The sequence below is a fragment of the Mytilus galloprovincialis genome, chromosome 4, assembly GCF_965363235.1.
Source record: "Mytilus galloprovincialis chromosome 4, xbMytGall1.hap1.1, whole genome shotgun sequence".
In the NCBI taxonomy this organism is placed as follows: domain Eukaryota; kingdom Metazoa; phylum Mollusca; class Bivalvia; order Mytilida; family Mytilidae; genus Mytilus; species Mytilus galloprovincialis.
Window position 1 is genome coordinate 72015994 of NC_134841.1, and position 24599 is coordinate 72040592.

A 24599-nucleotide genomic window follows, 5' to 3' on the forward strand; every position below is an offset into this window, starting at 1 on the left:
ACGACACATTTGTTACGTTTGTATGACGTATTTTTCAACAAAACAATCAACATTCCCATGGGAACAAGTCCCTCTTGTCGTCCATTTCCTTTATTCATATGAGGCTGATTTCATACATGAACATCTTAGGCAGAGAAAAGAAGTGAGCAGTATCTTAAACTTTTCTTTATGCTAAAAAGATGATGTTATCTCACTGAATAATTAAAACTTTGGTGGCTATGTTGAACGCGTCTGACTCAAAACCAACAATTACGACAAAAAGAGATGATTTTGTAACAGCCACTATGTTCCGTCAGTTACTTTATTCCGTCGGAACTTATCAACTAGTTATTTCGTTCCGATGGAACTTTCCAACTAGTTGTTTTATTCCGATTGCAGTCGAAAAGTTCCGGAAAAAAGTGGCTAATTGGAAAGTCCAGGAACAATGTAGCTCGTTTCGAATATACCATATATTTCGTCCTTTTTGTAGAAAGAGGGGGAAGAATGAGTATCAGTATAAATAAGAGCAAATCATTAATTTACAAGAATACCCAACGCATTGAAAGTGGTTTCTTTGGGGACAAATATGAAAAATGGGCATGGAACTTTATTTTTGGAGAAATAATGAAAAAGTATTTAAATTTTGATGTACTGAGGAGGGGGAAGAACAAGCTCCTCAGTCCAGCAAAATTTAAGTTGTATTTCATAGCTCACATAAAACGGAATAAGTTGCATTATTATGCAAATATGTAGTATTCATATTACCTTCAAGAGAGGGAAGAATACCCCCTCCTCATGTGGGTCTTTGCATCAATTCTCCAAATGGAAGTGTGTGACTGGTCGATAAGTTCCGTTGGAACTTTTGGGCTAGTTTGTTTAATAATATAGTTCCGGTTTTGACTTATTTGCCAAAGAGGAACTTTGTGGCTAGTTAATAAGTTCCTTTTGACTTTTGTAATTAGTATGTTGGTTTCCCTTTGAAAGGTTCAAATATAATATGTTGCGCTTTTACTTTGCATCAGTTCTCCAAATGGAACTTTCTGCCTGGTTGATAAGTTCCGTTGGAACTTTTGTGCTAGTTTGTTAATTCCGGTTTTGACTAATTTGGCAAAAAGGAACTTTCTAACTAGTTTATATACTCCTTTGGAACCTTTCAACTAGTCACTTTGTTCCGGTGGAACTTTTAAACCAGAGGAAGAACAAAGTAACTAGTTCATACGTTCCCTCCGGAACTTTTCGGCTAGTTAGTTCTTATCGCCCGGAACTTTCCAACGTCGGAACAAAAGAGCATTTACAATTTCAGATTCCTAATTGTGAACTTTTCATTTCTATGTAGCAACATTCCAGCAGCACCTGCATAGTATATATCTCCCAGTTATCTCTTAGTTATATAAGGTTGCAACTACTGCCGCATGGAACAGTATGGTTCTATCATTGGTGTTAAAATGAAACTCTCCTCCTGGTATAACTTAACATTGAAAAATTGTTGATTAATTCAAAATCACTTGACCATGTCTCATTTTTCATGGTCCAGTACCTTTAAATTAATTGACAATTTTTTTTTCAAGTTAAGTTTAGTTTTCGGCCTAAGTTTTATTGATAAGAACTACTACAATAAACATCGATATTTTCTATAAAAATTACAATACTAACTGTACATATCAGTTTGTCGACCATTTTCATGCCCTGTCCACTAGATCGTGGTCCAGAGACTGAATTAATAAGCAAATAGAAGATGCCCACGAAATCGCGGTAAAATTCAGAATTGGGCAAAGGTTGAGTTTTTAAATTTCTCGGCGGTATGTCAACTGAGCATGCACGGAAGCGTATAAGACACGGATCGATCACGGTCTCCGAAATTGGACATTTTCTCAAAAGTTGGCGTTCTCTGTGGAAAAAAAATATTGTTTCAAAGACAAATTAGAAAGTAAAAAACACTACATTTCCAAACGTCATATCATAAATATTTCCGGTTTCAAAGAGTTGCGTCTAAATCAAATCGGTCGCTCCATTTAGTAGTATAGATGTTGCTGTCCATCAGATTGTCTTTTTTCTGAAATTTCAGTTATGCCGATAGGCGAGACATATCTCTGTGTCAACAGTTTATTGAACTTAACTTGGAGTTCGGTGTATTTTTGTTATTCTTTATTAATTTGGTAAATGTTTTTTTTTAAATTTCCAGTGGCAGATATTTGATTGGAATATTCATAACGAACTTCTTTTCCTAAATGCTATTGCTATTTGCTTATGACGGGAAATTATCCCACAAGGTTTTTATAATTCCAGGAAGGGTAAAACAAATCTATAAAAATATAATATTTCTTTTATTATCAAATTTCATTATCAAATTTTATAACACGCAATGATGCAATTAAGCCTTTTATGTTTAATTTTTTTCTCCAGTATTCTCACATTTGAAGTGTACTGCTTGTTGTTGTTTTTGTTGCTAAACAATGGACACTATTTGTTTGATTTTAGTTGTACTAGTAATTGGTTGTTATGGTCATAAGGCGGAATCAGGATCGTATACACTTAAACTTGGTATGTATATATCTTAAATGTTGCTAGTCCTTTGTTAATATATGTTCATCTTTGTTATTTTGCTGAGTCTTTTCTGTTGCTTTATCTTACATCGGAATAGGACCTCTTTTAAACCGAGTTTTACTATGCGTATTGCTGGTTTTTTTTTTAATTCAACATCGGATGGGTAAAGAGGAGTGTTGAGATCTCACAAAACATGTTTAACCCCACCGCCCGCATTGGTTACGCCTTACTCAAGTCAGGAACCTCTAGCCTTTGTTAGTCTTTTGTGTTTTTTTAATCAGATTGGATCATAAAGAGAGGCGAAAGATACCAAAGGGATATTCAAGCTCAGAAGTCGAAACAAACTGACAATGTCATGTCGAAAAAAAACATACCGAAAATTGGAGTGATCCCAAGTGCTGCAGGTTCATTAACTAATCCTGCCGCTCCACATATGGCACCCATCTGTGATTCATGCAGCAGAGGTGGATTTAGGGGGGGGGGGGGGTCCCCCCCCTTTTTTTGGAAAAAAATTGGTTGCTTATTTAGGGAATCACTGAAGCGTGAATGGAGCGGCCCCCCCCCCCCTCTTAGGCAGTCAGTGGATCCGCCCCTGTGCAGGTACATACACGGTGATAAGTATTATTGGTACGTCAGATTTTAGGAATGAGGACGAGATTGTGGTTACGATAATTGAGACATATATATCCGTCATAAAATTTTAAACAGATATTCTATATAACGGTCAACCAACTCATAGTGGCCGCGTCCATAAAAGTTAAATTCACCGCTTGGACCTCTTAGTTTTGTTTGTTTCCTCGGTTTTATAGATAATTTTAGATACCATAAAAAGAATTAATAAGAATGATAAAGTTTGATATTATATATAGTTTGTTTTATATACCCTGATATTCTAATATTTATTCGTGTGTTTTCCTTTAATTTCTTGTTTGAACTTTCATGTCATTTTTGTTAAACAGAAAACGCAAGTTTTGAAGATCTTCATAGTATGTTCAAGAAAATCGAAGGAACAGGAACAGGTAATACTATCTACTGTCTCAATATTTCATTTTTTTGTGAGATTGATCATTTAAGAATTGAATGCTCTTTTTTGTAAATTTATTGGGGTGCATGTAAAAGCGTTGACCGAAGTACATTTTGTATGAAGCGCGGAAGCGCTTCATACTTAAAATGTGCGCACGGTCAACGCTTTTACAACCCTATAAAGTTACAAAAAAAAGCATTCAATACTTATAATTACATTTTTACCTATAGGATCATGAAAACACGCCTTTTATCAAGTTTTTATTTTATTTACCTGTGCACTTTATTGTGGGACCTCGTGTCATCATGAATGAGAAGTTTTATTGAGTCATACAACTGCTTAAGGAATAACACATGATGTGCAGTTAGCCAATCAGAATAACGTATTGTATTGAAACATACATCTAATGTAATTATTTGATAATAAATATCACCATCCAGGTTACACATGTAAAGGTTGCATACATACATTTTTATGGTGTACCAGTAGTGTAGTGATACTAAAGTTGTGCTAATTGCAATTTAATTTATTTGGTACATCTTTTTGAAATAGGGATAAGCCGATATACATGCTTTATTTAAGAATTGAATGCTTCTTTTTGTAACTTTATTTGGGTGTAAAAGCGTTGACCGAAGTACATTTTGTATGGAGCACGGTCAACGCTTTTACAACCCTATGAAGTTACAAAAAGAAGCATTCAATACTTATAATTACATTTTTTTAGCTAGGAACATGAAAACATTATTTAATTCACCTATGCACTTTAATGTTGGACCTCGTGCTATCATAATCAAAAAGTTTTATTGTGTAATGTAATTGCTTAAGGAATAACACGTGATTTGCAATTAGCCAATCAGAATAACGTAGTTTAATGAAACATCTAAATGTAATTATTTACACTTAAACTGTGTGCGGCTGTGTTTTTATGCCCCATCTACGATAGTAGAAGGACATTATGTTTTCTGGTATGTGCGTCCGTCCGTCCGTCTGTCCCGCTTCACATTAAAGATTTTGGTCAATGTAGTTTTTGTTGAAGTTTAAGTCCAGTCAACTTGAAACTTAGTTCACATGTTCCCTATGATATGATCTGTCTAATTTAAATGCCAAATTAGATTTTTTATTCCAATTTCACGGTCCACTGAACATAGAAAATGATAGTGCAAGTGGGGCATCTGTGTACTATGGACACATTCTTGTTTCAATATAATCTATAAGTGCAACTCTAATAAACTAATTTCATAATAGATTAGCGGTGTACTACCTCTCCGAATAATAATTTGCTTTAGTTCTTTTAATGTTAATTATGTTTTTTTTTTTATTCTTTCATGCCACAAATATGACTATTATAAAAAAAAGCTATAAGATTTTCAATTTTTTTCTGTACAGGTTTGAGTCAACATGACAAAGTATTTTCAGCCTTTGCAGCTTCTTTAACTGCGTCAAAAACTTTGGGACATGGTGAGATTGTAAAGTTTGACAAAGTTTGGACGAACGTCAATAATGATTATGATCCAATCACTGGAGTATACACATCTCCAGAACCAGGGGTGTATCAATTCTCATGCTCCGTAATGACACAAAACGATAAAAAAAACTTCGAGTGTACCTGTGGAAAAATAAGAAAAGGACAGTGGCTATTTATGCTGGTTATCCTGGTTATAATACGGGAACTCTAAATATGATATTAGATCTTAAAAAAGGCGACAAAGTGTACATTAAACAACAAGTTAAGGGACAGACATACATGTACAGTGAATCTGCAAGCAACTTCAACATATTTTCTGGATATCTAATTCGGTGAATGGTATACACATAATAGTTGAATAAAAGTAAAAAATATTTTCATTACTTTCTATTTAAATTGTCAATTGAACAGATGCTCATTTGGAATAAGCGCTTCCATTGCAACATTTCGGAACCAAAAGACTTCTATATATTTTCAAGAGTTTATCAAGACGTTGCGATTGGCTTATTACCAGTAAAACAATAAATTTTCTGTATTATAAAACTGATTTTATGTTAATATCATAACAAAACTCATACTTATGGACTCCAATGAACTAATAATTTTCGTTTCCTACATTACACGTTATGTTTTCTTTCTTTCTCATTGCCGAAATAGATATAGGAAGATGTGGTTTGAGTGCCAATGAGACAACTCTCCATCCAATTAACAATTTATAAAAGTAAACCATTATAAGTCAACACGGATCCTTGACTCACACCAAACAGCAAGCTATAAAGGGCCCAAAAATTACTAGTGTAAAATCATTCAAACTGGAAAACCAACGGTCTAATCTATATAAAAACGAGAAACGAGAAACACTTATGAACCACATATACAGACGACAATCACAGAACATCAGATTCCTGATTTAGAACAGGTGCAAACAATTGCAACAGGATTAAACGTTTAAATGGTACCAAACCTTCTACCTTTTACTGAAACAATAGTATAACATCAAAACATAGAAAGACTCACTATGAAATACCAATTGGAAGGTTTAACTCAATCAAAAAACGTAGTGACACAAATTAACACACAATGAACGAATGAATGTGAAAGACTTAATATACGGTGACCTGTAGTTGCTTATATATACGAGTATAACGTATAGCAGGTTATTTTCGCGGGGTGCAAATTTGCGCTTATTTTCGCGGATAGAACAAAATAGTCAAAATATATTCCGCCAATTTTAAACGTTACATGCAAAGGTATTGATAAAAGTTTTGAATCCGCCAAAATAATAACCGCCAAAATAATTCGTATACCTTATTCAAATCGCGAAATTCTACACCCGCGAAAATAACCCTCTATACGGTATGTCGTTTGGTCTGGATAGTTGTCTCCTTCGAAATCATTTCCTTTTGGTTTAATTTGAGCTACAACTAATGTGAAATAATATGGGGTGTCATGCATATGATATTCATTGCCTAAACGAAGAAAAACAAGAAAAAAATCCAGCCAATGGGTAACAATTGTATCGAAAACAGAAAATCGAGTGCACCTTTTTATGTTAGGGCGTGTTTGAGGTGTATATTTTGTCTTTAAAACGTACAAAGCAAGAGTATTTGATTTATCATCACGCTTCAGATTCTATCATTTTTATATATCAAAGCTACAGGTTTACTTTATAACATAAACAAATCACAGTACGAAAAGATGAAAGATATGGGTCAAGTAAAATACCTATCTAATGAATCACAAAACAGTGTAGGTGTGTTCGAATAGCTATTTTTTTAACTTAAAGTACTTAAGTTGGATGATAAAAATGCAGTTTTAAGTTGAATCAATGCAGACAAGATCATTAACTGATGCTCATTAGCTTGTAGATACATTTGTCTTTTAAAATACGACTGACATATATAAGGATCGTTATGGCGCTATGTGGATGAATTTATCGGTTTTCAAGAGCAAAATTGGCAGCGCGTCATCCCTACAATGGCTTCCATTTCTACGATTATGAAAATGAACTGGCGTAATGGGGAGATAACTTTGATGAAGTAAAATCCTGACTGAGTGGTAATGAGATAAGTCTCCATCCAAGTCAAAATTCATAAAAGTAAACCGTTATAGGTCAAAGTACATACTTCAGCACGGAGTCTTGGTCGACACCGAACAGTAAGCTATATAGAGGGCCCGTAAAATGACAAGTGTAAATCAGACGTGTAAATCACTTGTCTGTATAAAAAATAAAACGAGAACCACATCAACAGACGACAACCACTGAACATCAGGTTCATATCTTAGGACAGGTGCAAACAAATGCAGCGGGTTTAAACATTTTAATAGGCACCAACCTTCAGCTTCTTGTAACATAACAACATAGAAAGACACACTATAAAATGCAGGCGCGGATCCAGAGGGGGGGGGGGGGGGGGTTCCGGGGGTTGGAACCCCCCTTTTTTTTGGCCGATCAATGCATTTGAATGGGAGCATATAGCTGGAACCCCCCCCCCCCCCCTTTTACTCTGGGTTGGGAACCCCCCTTTTTTTTTAATGGCTGGATCCGCCCCTGAAATGTCAATTAAAATGGATAAACTCCATCAAAAGACATATAAACAAAAACAAGTGAACAAAAACTGAACGAATAAATTTGATCTATGACGCAACGTTAATACAAAATTAGTGAAACAAAGGGGTTACATGTAAAACAATATCAGAAAGATAAGGATAACCTTGGACAAAAATGGCGTTAAATTAAAAAAAAAAACGCATACAGACCTGCTTCATACAATTATAAATCGACAATAATGGTCAGTTTAGAATCAATATTACAACAAAAGCTGTGACTTATTTTCTTTTTATTTTGAACTTGACCTATTTATGTAGCAAGATTCTAGGAACACGTGTACGATATTTCAGAGTTCGTGTTTTCCTTTCTGTGTTTTAAGATAAATGTCATTGGTGCTTCAACCAAGGATTTGTATCTTGAAATCCTTGCTTCAACTAACGAATTCAGTCTCAATGCATTGTTCCTTTGCCAAAAAATTACATGCTCAATAAACCCTTTTCATCCTATACCCAATGACAGTCCAACTCTCTTTCCTGCTTGCAGTTCAAGCCTTTTTGTATAAACTTATACATAATCAACATATGTCTGCAGTCATGCAGTACCAATATATTAGTAGCGAATCAGAAATCATGGATGCTTAAGTTTAAACTGACTACAACAACACGAATGTATATGCTATATGGTACAGATTGCGAAAAAAACACAATTAATTTCCCCATAGGAGACAATAGTAGCAGTTTCGAGATACATACTTCAGAAATGTCCTGTGTACAACGAAACCTTAATATATATGTGCTCATTTATTCTTATTCTTTTACGAGACACTCGTAGTTGAACTATTTGCATATTAAGACAAGAAATTGTTTAATGTACGCATTGCCCATAACACCATCTAAATTTGGTTTAAAAGGCTTTTTTCTTCTTAGTCAGTTGATAAATTGTGTAACTTCGTTTTATTACAAGCGTTTTTAAACAAACTTTCAATATTGAGCTGAAAAAAAAATATATTGATTTGGATCTAAACCATGACAAACTTGATCAAAACCATGACAAATTTCTAGACACTTAACCGAACCATATCGTAAATTAACCAAACCATAGCAATTTCGATAGTTAGCTTATTCTATGTCAGTTTCTTGAAAACAAAAATTCCAATGTAGATCGTTTAGCTAACAATGCCGATTAAGACATCTTATTTGCTCTTTTTACCGTTTGAATTGAACTGATGCAATCGTTCGGGGAAGTAACTTAGCACAACCATGTTCATCTTAACCAAACTATGACAAAATCACTGTACTAAACGCTTCTCGGTATGACGAGGTTACTACCCGTTGTCATTTTAAAACTTAATTATACCACAGTGTGGGAACGGAACTGTACGGTTTTCTAATAATTTGGTCATTCGAGAGACTGTAAAGCGGGGCTCCGACATTTGCAAAATAACAAGTTGCTTGATGGAAAACTTTGATGAACTCGTATGTTCCTATATAACGTTTCTGCTTCAAGTTTTGATAGCTAAAACATTCTTGATGTAAAATATGAACCAATAAAATAATAAGAACGATGTATGCATCCAAACGTTTTCCTTAGAATGGTGGAGCTCCGTGTAAAACGATCAAAATTGTCACACAACAGCGACCCAAAATGTCAAATAAACATAAAAAAATCAATGTTTGCTATGCTTTCATATGTACCTTTTCTGATAAATAGTCTTACCTGTCTGAAAGTTTCAAAGCCATTGTTCCAGTAGAAATCAAAATATATTCATTTTCTCCATGTCGGATATTTTTATTGACTGTACAATCGCTTGCAAGTTTACTATGGATTTTTTTGGGAAAAAAAGTTTGTTTCTAGTTTTTGGAGAAAAAAATAATTTGTTTTTGACCCTGAGAAAAAAAAAATTGTTTGTTTCATCCTAAGCTGCCACTGTATGTAATGCTAAAATTGAAAGAAAATTTTTTTTTTCGACTTGTCGCGAAAAAAATAGATTGTCCCCCCCCCCCTCCCCCCAGAAAATCAAACGGTTGCTGCTGCCTAACCACTGATCCAAGAAAAGACACGTATATGTCAATTAACATGATGTTTAAATACGAAGATGTGGTATAATTTCAAGTGAGATGTCTGTTTATTACAAGCTATAGCAACTGGTAGAAAAAGCTCCAGTAAAATTAAATGTTATCAAGGATGTGAGAGGACTTGTTATCTGAAAGACAGAGAAAACATAAAATCCTTCAACATGATTTTTTTTTCTATCAATGTCACGATTCAGGAACTTTTCAATTTTCCCAACTATAGCATCCGACAAACGAACGAAACAGTTTTTTTTTTAGTAAGAACAACATTTTATCAAACCACATTTATATCTTCAACATAAAAATAAGGAGATGTGATATGATTGTCAAAGTTAAAAATAATAAATGGATTTAAGCAATTATAGTCGGCTATAAAAGGTCCCGACATGAAAAATAAGAATCAATACCTTTCGAATTTAACTGACGGTCTAATTCATAATAAAACAATTTACGAAAAACATATATGACAGACATGAACCAACGACAAGCACTGAATTACGGGCTCTTGACTTGAAACAGGAACGTAAAGAATTTGGCAGGGTTAAAAATGTCTGTGTGCGCTAATTTCTCCCTAAAACTAGCACAGCACAAGACCAAACTATAAAAAAATCAGTTGAATGATCGGATCATCATTTAATACTATCATTGACGATATCAGACCAGGTGCGGAACCCGCCTTTCTGCAAAAGGGGGGTCCAAACCACGGAATACCCTAAAACGTTCACAAAATAAAACAAAAATGAAAAAAATGGGGTTTCAACGGTATCTTCTGGCTATTCCTACATTTTGTATTTTACTATTCTGGCTATTCCTACATGGGGGATTAGTGGCAGAATAATACATGTTGTTTTAGTCATTATTGTCTAATTTGGTCAAAGGTAAATTAATTTACCACCAAAACTGCCTCTCCCCGCATACCGTATCCGCTTATGCAGGCTGCATCCATTCAAATAAAAGCTTCAAACATCAGTAACACTTTTGAGTGTGTAATATTAGTTACATAGTGTGTTAGTAACCTAATATGATATATACAGGGTCAGTAAATTCTATATGGGGTTCGAGCGAATTAGGTCACTAGCACACTATGTAACGAATTTATCTTACCGACTATCTTTATTTGTTGAATTTAGACTAAAGTTGTCTTATTTGCTTTTACAACACATCTCCTTATTTCTGTATTAAAGTGTTCAGATGTTCAATTTTAAGAACCTTTTTCAATTGATTTGCACTAAAAAAAAACTAGTGTAAACGATAAATATCTATAATAAACAACCTTGATATAAAAATATTAAACAGAACTTTCAATACTTTAAATAATCAAACAGTGCCAAAGTCGCAAATTCACTACTAACCGTGTATTGAAATAAGCCCCGCCTCCCTACTAACCTAATATTGAATATACACAGTCTCCACGAGGTCGCTTTTAACCAATCATATTCCTAGAAATGTATAGGAGGTAAGATAATTTAGGTTTTATAAAAAATTGATAACAATACCAAATAACTAATTGTTATTACGGTCGTTTATATGTCTTTCTCCAAAACTTCAATTTGTTTTACTTTAAAAAAAAACAACATGTAACTTAGAGTAAAACAATGTATTTAATCCTGTGTCAAGTGAATAGGATCATACATCCATCACGATTAGTTGTAAAAATTACAATAGACATATTCTAGTATTTTGATTGTTGACTGAACGTATTGTGTCTGACATTCTATACCTTAGCAATTGTCATTGAGTTGCAGAATGCTATATATACGCATATCAGTCAATTGAACACGCATTGGCAAAACACATGTTTGCACCTTTGGTATTCAGGAGTCCTCCACTTAGCAAACACATAGCAAATGAAAGTCCTTATTTCCTATGGTAAATAATTTTAATTCAATTTTTTTTTTCGGGGGGGGGGGGGGGGGGTGAAAAAATGTATCAAAAACCATTCTATTGAAAAGAATGCAATCTTTTTTTTTCAATTTTCCCATAATTTCTACACAATATTAAACATCTTAATAGCCAGACTTTAAATCTGTGAACATTATAAAAAATAGTCTGAACAATGTTTAACCCCGCCACATTATTTATGTATGTGCCTGTCCCAAGTCAGGAGCCTGTAATTCAGTGGTTGTCGTTTGTTTATGTGTTACATATTTGTTTTTCGTTAAAAAAAATTTACATAAATAAGGGCGTTAGTTTTGTCGTTTGAATTGTTTTACATGGTCTTATCGGGGCCTTTTATAGCTGACTATGCGGTATGGGCTTTTCTCATTGTTGAAGACCGTACGGTGACCTATAATTGTTAATGTCTGTGTCATTTTTGTCTTTTGTGGATAGTTGTCTCATTAATTGGCAATCATACCACATCTTCTTTTTTATATGTACAACATTATTTTATTTGGTTAATGTTATAACATATGTCTTTGTATTTTATTTGGGCTTAGCCTACACGTTTTTTTTATATATATATATAATTCCAGGAAGGGCAAAGCAATCTATAAATTTTAAAATATAGTATTTCTTTTATTATCAAATTTTAATAACACGCAATGATGTAATTAAGCCTTTTATGTTTAGTTTTTTATCAGTATTCTCACATTTGAAGTGTACTGCTTGTTGTTTTTGTTGTTTAACAGTGACCGCCATGACTGTTGTTTGTTTGATTTCAGTTGTTCTAGTAATAGGTTGCTATGGTTATAAGGCGGATTCTGGATCGTATACATTGATACGCTTAAACTTGGTATGTATATTAGATAGTCCTTATATATATGTTCAATCATCTTTGTCATTTTGCTAAGTTTCTTCCGTTACGTTATCTTACATCAGCCTGCTTTTTTTTCTGTGCGTATTGATGTGGGTTTTTTTTAATGAACGTTTGCTGGAGGTATAGAGGAGTTCTGAGATCTCACAAAACGTGTTTAACCTACCGTCCGCATTGTTTACGCCTGACTCTGGCCTTTGTTCGTCTTTTGTGTTTTTTAGATTTTATTTCATTTAAAAGTTTCGTATTAATTGTGATGTTCATTTTCGTTGAACTAGTATATTTTTTAAAGCCCGTCTACGGGCGTAGAATTTTCACGCTGTGTTGACCCATTGATCTTTTGTCGGGTTGTTGTCTCTTTGACACATTCCCCGTTTCCATTCTCAATTTTATGTTCTCAGCAAGCAAACACAAATTGTTAAGGGATATTTAAGCTCAAAAGTCGAAACAAACTGACGATGTCATGGCGAAAAAAAACCTCGAACCCATCAAAAACTGGAGTGATCTCAATTGCTCCGGAAGGGTTAACTTATCCTGCTCCACATATGGCACCCGACCTGTGATTCATTTAAGTACACACACGGTGATAAGTCTTATTCGGTATGTCACATTCGAGGAAAGAGGACGGAACTGTTGTTACGATAGTTGGGACATATCCGTCTTATAATGTTAAACAGTTATTTTATATAACGATCAACTAACTCATAACATTTGGCGTCCATAAAAGTTAAGAGACTTGTAACTTTTGGTTCTGATTGCTTCCTTGTTTTTTTTAAAATACTTAACCATCCCATGTCATATTTTACAACTACTAATAATAAGAATGATAAAGTTTAATATGCATTATATACCCTGCTATCTATTTTATTCGCGGTTTTTTCTTCAGTTTCTTGTTTGATCATTCATGTGATTTTTGTTAAACAGAAAACGCCAGTTTTGAAGAGCTTCATAGCATGTTCAAGAAAATCAAAGGAACAGGAACAGGTAACTGTTATCTACTGTCTCAATATGTCGTTTTTTGTGTGAGATTGATCTTTTTTATAATAAATATTACCTGGATTACTCGTGTACATGTTGCATATACATATATTTTTATGGTTTAATGGATACTGAAGTTATGTGTAATTGTAATTCAATTTATTTGGTACAACTTTTTAAAATATGAATAAACCGATATACATGCTTTATTTACACTTAAACTGTGTGCGGCTGTGTTGTTATGCCCTATCTACGATAGTAGGACATTATGTGTTCTGGTCTGTGCGTCCGTCCGTATGTCCCGCTTCAGGTTAAAGAGTTTGGTCAATGTGGTTTTTGTTGAAGTTTAAGTCCAGTCAACTTGAAACTTAGTTCACATGTTCCCTATGATATGATCTGTCTAATTCAAATGCCAAATTGGATTTTTGATTCCAATTTCACGGTCCACTGACTGCGTCAAAAACTTTGGGAAATGGTGAAATCTTAAAGTTTAACAAAGTTTGGACGAACATCAATAATGATTATGATCAGATAACTGGAGTATACACAGCTCCAAAACCAGGGGTGTATCAATTCTCATGCACTGTAATGACACAAAACAAAAGGGAACTTCGAGTTTTCTTGTGGAAAAATAAGGAAAGGACAGTAGCTATTTATCCAGGTTATACAGGTCATAATATGGGGACCCTTAATATGGTATTACAACTTGAGAAAGGCGACAAAGTATACATCAAGCATAATGGGGGAGGTCGGGAAATTCACTACAGCATGTTTTCTGGATATCTAATTCGGTGAATGGTATTCAAATAAAAGTAAAAAATGTTTTCATTATTTTCTATTAAAATTGTCAATTGGACAAATACTCATTGTTACAAGCGCTCACGGTCCATTGCAACATTTCGGAAGATAAAGACTTCTTTAATTAAAGATTGCTCATTGTTGAAGGTTGTACGGGTACCTTTAGATGCTGATACCAACGTCGTTTGTACAGTTGAGTTGTCTCATAGGCAATCATTCCGCAACTCCTTAATACTAAATAATTCAAGAAATCTTATGTGGAATCAAATCGGCCACAGGGAAAAAAACAGTAAACGAGGTCTGGCAAGACGATACAAACCGCCGGCATTTTTAATATTGGCAAGTAGGTGTTCTTCTGGTAGCAGAAGTAACAAAAGTTCCTCTAAGGAAAATTAGAGTGAACGAGGAGCACGACCCCACACTGACGCTAGGCCATAACTCTAATAACGCTTCCTCGGTACTCGGAGGATAAAATTCAAAACTGGTAACAGTGATGAACCGGCCGCTATGGTAAACAAGAGAAACACAACTTCCCTGTGGTACCACAGTAGAATATTTTAACATATGGTCTAACGTAGAATTATAGGGTCATGGACCCCCCCCCCCCCCCCCCCCATCATCTTGCCAGATCCCGCCACTGCACCAGTACTGCGACAACTGTTTTATTAAAGATAATACTAACACACAATGAAAAATATCAAAATTCATAAAAAAGAAATTAGTCTTGGAAACGCATATATCTATATGCTATTACAGTTGAATTCTAGAAATTAAAGTTTTCTCCTTTCTTAGTTAGTAAACGTCCACCATTAAGATATCAGCATTTTATAAGATGTGTAAAAACTATAGCACTGTCTGTTTCAAATCAGCATCAAGTATTTATATAAAAATGTTTCATCCTCAATTTAAAAGCACTCGGAAAAACGTTTCATCGCAATAACAGTTCACGATATAACTGGACACAACCACTGCAATATTGTGTTATTATAAAGAGTCGAAAAGTTCACCCTCTACGATATTTGCTATACTCCATTAAGTCAAAAAATCAATTGTCTCCGGCTGGATCCGTTCTCGGCCTTCCTAATCTCACTTAAAAGGGAAGACTCTAAAATAAATGCGGAATTTTAGCTTTTATTAAACCTGTATTATCAGTAAACCGATAAACATTATTATATTTTCAAAAGAGTTTAATCAAGACGTTGCGATTGGCTTAATACCAGTAGAACAGTAAATATTCTGTATTATAGAACTGAATTTATCTGTTTATGACAAAACTCATGCCGATAATGGACTCCAATGAACTAATAATTTTCGTTTTCTACATTATGCGATATGTTTTCTTCAAGTTCTTTCTCATTGCTGAAATAGATATAGGAAGATGTGGTATGAGTGCCAATGAGACAACTCTCCATCCAAGTAACAATTATAAAAGTAAACCATTATAAGTTAAAGAACGGCCTTCAACACGGATCCTTGGCTCACACCAAACAGCAAGCTATAAAGGGCCCCAAAAATTACTAGTGTCAGATCATTCAAACGGGAAAACCAACGGTTTAATCTATATAAAAACGAGAAATGAGAAATACTTATGAAACACATAACCAGACGACAACTACTGAACATCAGATTCCTGATTTGGGACGGGTGCAAACAATTGCAGCAGAATTAAACGTTTTGATGGTACCAAACCTTCTACCTTTTCTGAGACAATAATATAACATCAAAACATAGAAAGACACACTATAAAATATCAAATGGAAGACTTCACTCAATCAAAAAACGTAGTAACACAAATTAACACACAATGAACGAATAAATGTGAAAGACTTACGGTGACCGGTAGTTGCTTATATAGTATACGAGTATATATGTCATTTAGTCTCGGCTAGATAGTGGTCTCCTTCGAAATCATGCCCCTTTAGTGTAATTGACTGAGCTACAACTAATGTGAAATAATAAGGGGTGTCATGCATATTATATTTATTGCCTAATTCTGTAAAAAATATCTTTGATTTAACTGCACATCCAAAAATTGGTCGCATACTATGAATGGTCCGCTTTGAAGTCTTTAAAAGAATCGTATAGTAAAACAAAAGTAGAAAACTTTTAGAAATGAAAATAATGCTGACTTTCGGTATTTCCAACAACGCATGCAGCTAAATGAATTTAATTTAAATGTACAAATTTATTATAATTGATTATATCTGATTGAAGATGGAAGGATAAAGTACCGGTATATCAATAGGATATAAGAATTGATGTGGTATTAGTGGCAATAAGACAAGTCTCCATCCAAGTCACAATTTATAAAAGTAAACCATTAATTATAGGCCAAAGTACGGTCTTTAACATGGAGTCTTGGCCGACACCGAACAGCAAGCTATATAGATGGTCCGTAAAATGACAAGTGTAAAACCATTCAAACAGGGAAACCAACGGTCGTATCTGTATAAAAAAATATAAAACGACAACCACATCAACAGACGACAACCGCTGAACATCAGGTTCATATCTTTAGGACCGGTGCAAACAAATGCAGCGGGTTTAAACGTTAAAATAGGCCCCAACCTTCAGCTTCTTGTTACATAACAACATAGAAAGACACACTATAAAATATCAATTAAAATGGCTAAACGCAGTCAAAAGACATATAAACAAAAACAAGTGAACAAACACTGAACGAATAAATTTGATCTATGACGCAACGTAAATCATAACAAAATTAACAAAACAAAGGGGTTAAATGTAAAACAATATCAGAAAGATAGCCATAACCTTGGACAAAATGCCGCTAAACAAAAAAACGTGTACAGACCTGCTTCATACAACTATAAATCGGCAATAATGCTCAGTTGAGAATCAAAATAACAACAAGACCCGTGACTTTTTTTAAATTTTGAACTTGCCCTATTTATGTACAAGATTATAAGAACACGTGTACGATATTTCAGAGATTGTGTTTTCTTTTCTGTGTTTTAAGCTAAATGTTATTGGTGCTTCAACCAAGGATTTGTATCTTGAAATCCTTGCTTCAACTAACGAATTCAGTCTCAATGCATTGTTCCTTTGCTAAAAAAAATACATGCTCAACAAACTCTTTTCGTCCAATATTCAATGACAGTCCAACTGTCCTTCCCTGCTTGCAGTTCAAACCTTTTTGTATAAACTTATATATAATCAACATATGTCTGCAGTCATGCAGTCATGCAGTACCATAATATTAGCAGCGAACCAGAAATCACGGATGCTTAAGTTTTAACCGACTACCACAACACGAATGTATATGTGGTACAAATTGCGAAAAAAAAACCAACCCAATTAATTCCCCATAGGCGACAATAGTAGCAGTTTCGAGATACATACTTCAGAAATTTCCTGTGTACAACGAAACCTTCCTAATTAAAGAAAAGAATAAGAACAGTATTCCTAGTCTTAAATATAGGTTCAATGAAAAGTGCAATCTCCCTTTCCTATCAGTTAACAGTATAGAAAATACTTCTCGTTTCCGTTAAAGCTAAGGAAAATATGTTATGATGCTGTTGGTGTAATGCAGAGTGCAAAACGTATCTAATAATAAAAAAAAAAAAAACATCGGCTACACACATCGATCAGTCGGGATTAGATACACTCTTAATTCTGAATATCATTTTGCTGTGCCCATGATACCTAATGGCTGTATTAGCATACAAGACGTTCTTCAAAATTATTATTCATATTGTTAATTGTTATGCAAAGTAGTTATATCATTTACGATGGTGTTACTATCTGACGGTATACCACGTCAACATATAAATGGTAATATAAAAGATAAGATAAGATAAGATAAGATATTTTTAAATGTTCATTCTTTCCGCCATTAACCAAATGGAATTCCATACAAACACAGATAACGAATTCAGGAAAAACTCAATCATATAAAAATAATAAGATGTGGCATAATTGACAATTAGACAACTCTCATCCAGAGACCAAAATAACGTAGAAGTTACTAGTAACCAAAATAGGTCACCGAGCGGCCTTCAACAATTAGTAAAACCTATATCATATATTATGTAGTAAGCTGTAAAAAGACTCGAACTAACAAATGTAAAACAATTCAAACGAGAAAACCAACGGCCTGATTTATGAATAAAACATTAAAAAAAACTAAACAAAATTGACAGACAGCAGTTCAACAATAATCATCAGTGATTGCAGAGGTTAATTCTTAACTTAGTCAGGTTCATCAATAATGTGACAGGATAACGTGAGCGCTTACGGAACCATTCTAAACCTGGGACAGTGGTGTAACAGCACAACATAAGAACAAACTAAAATATCATATGGTTTGACTCATTATGGATTATTACTAACATGTCTAACATAAGTGTAACGGGGTAATTTCTGGTCAAATACAACGAAAACTATTCCAGGGTTCTGTTCTTTTAATACACAAATATTTAAGACCCTACAACATATAATAACAAATAATAAATATTCACATGACAAGACAGTACATATAACATATGGGCAAAGGGGAATAACTACAATTCATATTTATTCCTTTAGATATCTATATACTGAAATAAGTCCTAAAAGCACTCAAATCTAACTCTTTGGTTAACTTTCCAATACATTATTACAAAAAAGAGAATGATACTAGAACAATAGTGCTAGAAATAGAAACAATGAGTAACTAAACTATCAAACACTGCAATAAAATTAATAATCAACAATATCATATTTTAATATATCAATCAAATATGACTCTGCCACATAAGCACAAAAAAGCCGCGTAACATAATATCAAGAAAAAGAGTTATTTTTTTTAGAAACAAAATCTAACACTACATGTATGTCTATGCCAATTTCGTCATTTAAATTTGTCATTGGGTAGCAGCTAGATATATCTTTAAAATACTTTAATTATTAAAACCAATCCGACGTTTCCTCCTTTAAATTGCATGCATCAATTTAAATTGTAACAAGTTTTAAAAATACAAACACATTTTGTAATAAATGAGGGTAAACTAACCTAATTCTTGTAATCAGAGAGTGTGAAATGATTATGAGCTGCAGAAGCAAATGCCAAGGTCAAATGGAAAGGCAACCTGAGCAAAATATTCCAATCAAAACAAGGCATTAGACAGGGAGCAAAACTTTCACCATCCCTGTATAAAAGATACAACAATCAGCTTCTCCAAACCTTACAACTACACGATGCTGGGGCAAAAATTGGAACAACATTTATCGGGGCACCTACAGTAGCTGATGACATTGCTCTGATTGCTTTTAACCCTATAGATCTACAGTGTGCACTGAATATAGTGAACGACTCAACCAAAATAGACAAAGTCACAATAAACTCCTCCAAAAGCGATGCAGTGATCTTTAACACCAAAAGAGGAAGGGAGCCACAGGAATGGAAAATTGGAAACGAAACAATAGCAGAAGTCCAGGAAACAACTCATATTGGGATAGTGAGAAATGCCAACAAGAAAAATGATATCGAAAGCAGAATAAAGAAAGGACGACGTACAATGTATGCCTTACTAGGAGCTGGCTTACACGGTAAAAATGGTATCAATCCTGTAGTAACGAATAAAATATTTACAACATTTAGCAGGCCCAGAATAACATATGGACTTGAAGTAGTAAAATTACAGCAAAAAGAACTCAACGCTTTGAAAATCTATGAGCGGAAACTACTGAAACAGATCCAAGGGCTCCCTGGCAGATGCGCTAACCTTGCAGTGTATGCTTTACTAGGGACAACTCCAATTACAGTCCATATAGAGCGAAACTCCTTGACCACCTTTTTCAACATTGCTTCACACCCAGAGTTCATAGAACATGAGATTGCCAGACGGCAGTTAGCAATGAAGGATAGGATGAAAAAAGTAACAGCTGGTTTACACATATAAGGATCATCCTACAGAAATATAGCCTTCCAACAGCATTCGAAATTATGAACAATCCACCAAGTAAAACCCTATGGAAGAAGCAAATCGATTCAGCTATCAACAAATACTGGGAAGAGTCCTGGAGAGATGAGATTCAACAGAAAAAATCATTAAAATATCTGAACCTGGCTACCAAACATCCACACAATATCTGGAAAACAACTCAGAACAACATCAGGGACATCTCAAAAGCCACAATCAAAGCTCACCTTCTCACAGGTACCTACACTCTCCAAGCTGATCGCAAAAGATTCAATCAACATGCAGTGTCTGAAACCTGCCTTCTTTGTAAAACACACACTGAGGACAGATGCCATTTCATCCTTAAATGCACAGTACTAGAGTCACCACGATCAAAGCATTTAGCTCTATTAAAGCAGATTTTGGCTAGGAAAATCAACACTGACACAGCAGAAGAAATATGTAACGACGAAGAGCTTCTCATGCACTGTATTCTGGATTGCTCAATGTTAACCAGAATGGGTTTTATGGAAATACAAAGTGACATTGTCAGAGACATTGAAGAAATCAGCAGAAATTTAATCTATGAATTACACAATCTTAGGGCAGTGAACCTTAATAAATTACATGTATAATAACAATCTGTGAACTTAATATCGTGTGAGACAATAGTTTAGACAAAGGAACTTTTAGTGATATATTTAATTCTATTTTTCCGAACACCACCACCAATCTTTTCCTTATACCTGTTTACGACAGGGTGCTCCGAAGTCAACGGAGGAATTTACCAGACAACAACAACATATGACACACAATATCATGTTTTCCCGGTCTCCAAAGTCCTTTCGTCTCGTTTGTTCTTCTTATTGCCACTCTCCACTTTAAATTTAGTTCCTTGTCACTCGGGAATTTATGACCTCCACTTTCCTTGCAACCGGGGACACAACAATACGACGGCATCTGTAATTTTCACGATGAAATCACCTTGAAATACTGTTGTTTACCTTGGATTCAAGCGTTTTAGTGAAAAACAAACGCCCAGGTAACCACCGACGTTACACAAGCGCTCTTAGCGTGAAAAAGGGTGCACTGCATAAAATGTTACGACCTTTGTCTTTTTTTTGGAATTAACGGAGCAAAAAAAAGTTGCAAAGGACTGACATATCACGGAATATTTACTGAAACTATCCGTCAATTATTTTGATTTTACAATAAGACTTTTCTGACAAAGTATATATTTGATGTTTTATAACGAAAAAACATAAAATATAAACATATAATAACGTGACGGTACCCAAATTGCACCTATTTTGACAGTTTTTTCACCTACGTTTTTTTATGATAAAGAAAAAAATTTCCATTCTGTGTTTATTTTGTAGCCGTATCCTTCTTTATTATATAGGTACACCAATTTGATTGTTAATCCATATGGAATCATAGAAAAATTGGTCTAAACTGACCTCCAAACCATCAATGATTCGGAAATGAGGAGTACCCAAATTGCATCCATGCTAAAATTCGCACTGTCAAAATTCTTATAACAGAGCTTTTGTTTAATTTCTTCAAATATTTTGAACAATTGGATATTAGTCCATGCTTACTCTTTATTGTTTTTAAATGGAGACTTGTAACATATTGTATTTGATCATTTTAAAAAGATGACGTTTTGGTGACGTCGCATGGCGACGTTTCAGTACATTTTGCTTTTTCAGTAAACACTTCACCTGTTGATAAATACTGTGAACGTTTTGTGCATATCTAAATAGTTTTACTTATGTTGAAAGATGTGCATAGTATCAAATCATAAAAATACAAATTGTTTACGGTCTCTAGGAAATCTTGTAAGATTATTTTTACTATTTTGGCTTAATAGGTGCAATTTGGGTACCGTTACGTTACAAACAAAGTAAGTGGCATATATCAGTGCACTTTAATTGAAAATATGTGTATATAATAGCGAAAAGGTAGTAATTTCATATATCATTTGAGAGCAAATTATTGACTAATACACAAAATGTGACGGAAGGCAAGTGATTGAGTTCCGTGTTGAAATTGAAGATTTTTACTCTATTCTTTTTCCATTGATTTCTTCAGGTTTTTTTCATATGTTGGTTCCGAAATTTTTATCACTTATTAGTTTTATTAAATATTATATGCTTAAAATATTATGGGATAAATTTTATTACTACTATGAAGAGGAAACTAAAGTTTGAGTGTGAATTTGCAATTAAAATTACCTCAATTTTAAATAGTCTAAACTTCGCAAATTTTATAGATTAGAAGAAAATAAAATACTGAATGGAATATTTTGACATATAAAAATAGCTTCAGGAAAAACTATTTCAATTAAATGTAAGCAAACATACACATTTTTTCATTTTGAAAAAGGGGGGTTGAATTTCTCCAATATAATATACCAGTCATTAAAACGACTTTTAAAAAAAAAGTGACCGTACGAAATTCTGACGACAGGGCAAAAACTAAAGAAGACATATTTGTCTTTAAGTTAAGACCATTTTTAGCCGTGTGTTATTTGGGGAGATTAAACTCGCGATCTAGACGACTTTTTACACTTCTGTCACCGCACTATTAAAATAACATAGCTGAATAATGATCCCAAGTCTTTATACGCTCTAGATAGATTTAAAGTCTAAGGTACGAACCATTTGATTTGAGGAAGCAGTCTTAGATATTTTAGAGAAACAATGACTCTGATTTTTGCCTTAAACAAGTTCTGGCCGGAACTGGATTGAAAACAATAATCTTGTCCACTTTTTAACTCACCTGGACCAAAGAGCCAAGTGAGCTTTTCTCCTCACTTGGCGTCCGGCGTCGTCTGTTAACTTTACAAAAATCTTCTCCTCTGAAACTACTGGACCAAATTTAACCAAACTTGGCCATAATCATCAATGGGGTAGCTAGTTTAAAAATGTGTCCGATGACCCGGCCAGACAACCAAGATGGCCGCCATGGCAAAAAATAGAATAGGGGCTAAAATGTAGATTTTGGCTTAAAACTCTGAAACCATTTTAGCATTTAGAGCAAATCTGACAAGGGGTTATATTGTTTATCAAGTTAAGATCTATCTGCCCTGAAATTTTCAGATGAATCGGACAACCGGTTGATGGGTTGCTGCCCCTGAACTGGTAATTTTATGGAAATTTTGCCGTTTTTGGTTATTATCTTGAATATTATTATAGATAGAGATAAACTTAAAACAGCAATAATGTTCAACAAAGTAAGATCTACAAATAAGTCAACATGAGCAAAATGGTCCTTTATAGTCAATTTTAACAATTTTCATAAATTTTACAAAATGTTTCTCTCTCTAACTACTTGGCACAGTGCATAATACTTTAATAGATAGATATACTTTTAACAGCAAGAGTGTTTGAAGTAAAGTAATATCTACAAATACATCACCATCACCAAAACACAATTTTGTCATGAATCAATCTGTGTCCTTTGTTTAATATGCACATAGACCAAGGTGAGCGGCACAGGCTCTGTAGCCTCTAGTTTGCTATTAGAAACAAAAATTTACAACAGAATTATTTAGCATTAAATGAACATGATAAATAAAAACGGGCGTATTTTTTTTTATTTTTTTTTTGTGGCCGGGGTTTGCATGTCTGACCGGAATGTCTGTTCGCCGAACTGATATATTGAATACTTTATCAAGACCAGACTGCAACCTGCCTGCTGGATGTGGCCTTTCTGTCTCCATTTGTCGACGGTCATTCATATTATGTTATTTATGTATTATTGTCATTTTATTTATTTTCTTTTGTTACATCTTCTGACATCGGAGTCAGACTTCTCTTGAACTGAATTTTAATGTGCGTATTGTTATGCGTTTACTTTTCTACATTGGCTAGAGGTATAGGGGGAGGGTTGAGATCTCATAATTTAAAACATGTTTAACCCCGCAATTTTGCGCCTGTCCCAAGTCAGGAGCCTAAGATGGCCTTTGTTAGTCTTGTATGATTTTTAATTTTAGTTTCTTGTGTATAATTCGGAGTTTAGTATGACGTCCATTATCACTTTACTAGTATACATATTTTTTAAGGGGCCATCTGAAGGACACCTACAGCTGCGGGAGTTTCTCGCTACATTGAAGACCCATTGTGGCCTTCGGCTGTTGTCTGCTCTATGTTCGGGTTGTTGTCACTTTGACACATTCCCCATTTCTTTTCTCAATTTTATTGTTATTTGGATGGAGAGTTGTCTTATTGGCACTCATACCACATCTTCCTATATCTATATACAGGAATTACCAAAATATTTGTCAGTACCATAGAACACGAACACTCTATTCCTTAAACAAATTACACAGAAAAACAACAGTGAATTATTGATGTAAAAAACTGAAACAAATTGCTTGTTTAAACATATTTTATTGTCTAAATATATACAACTAGAACACACCCGTGATATCGCGGGTCCGTGACTGAATTAAAGTATATAACTATGCGCAAGCCTTATTTTAGTATTAGTATTGTCATCTGATAAAGTCATGCCGATTATAAG

At 34.2% G+C, this 24599-nt stretch overlaps 1 long non-coding RNA gene across 1 annotated transcript; it reads left to right on the top strand.

Moving 5' to 3' along the window:
• Positions 1-2392: 2392 nt before the first annotated feature.
• Positions 2393-5556, top strand: LOC143070745 (uncharacterized). The gene is made up of 3 exons (XR_012976676.1): positions 2393-2520; positions 3483-3542; positions 4934-5556. It is a non-coding gene; the product is annotated as an uncharacterized LOC143070745 (long non-coding RNA).
• Positions 5557-24599: the final 19043 nt, after the last annotated feature.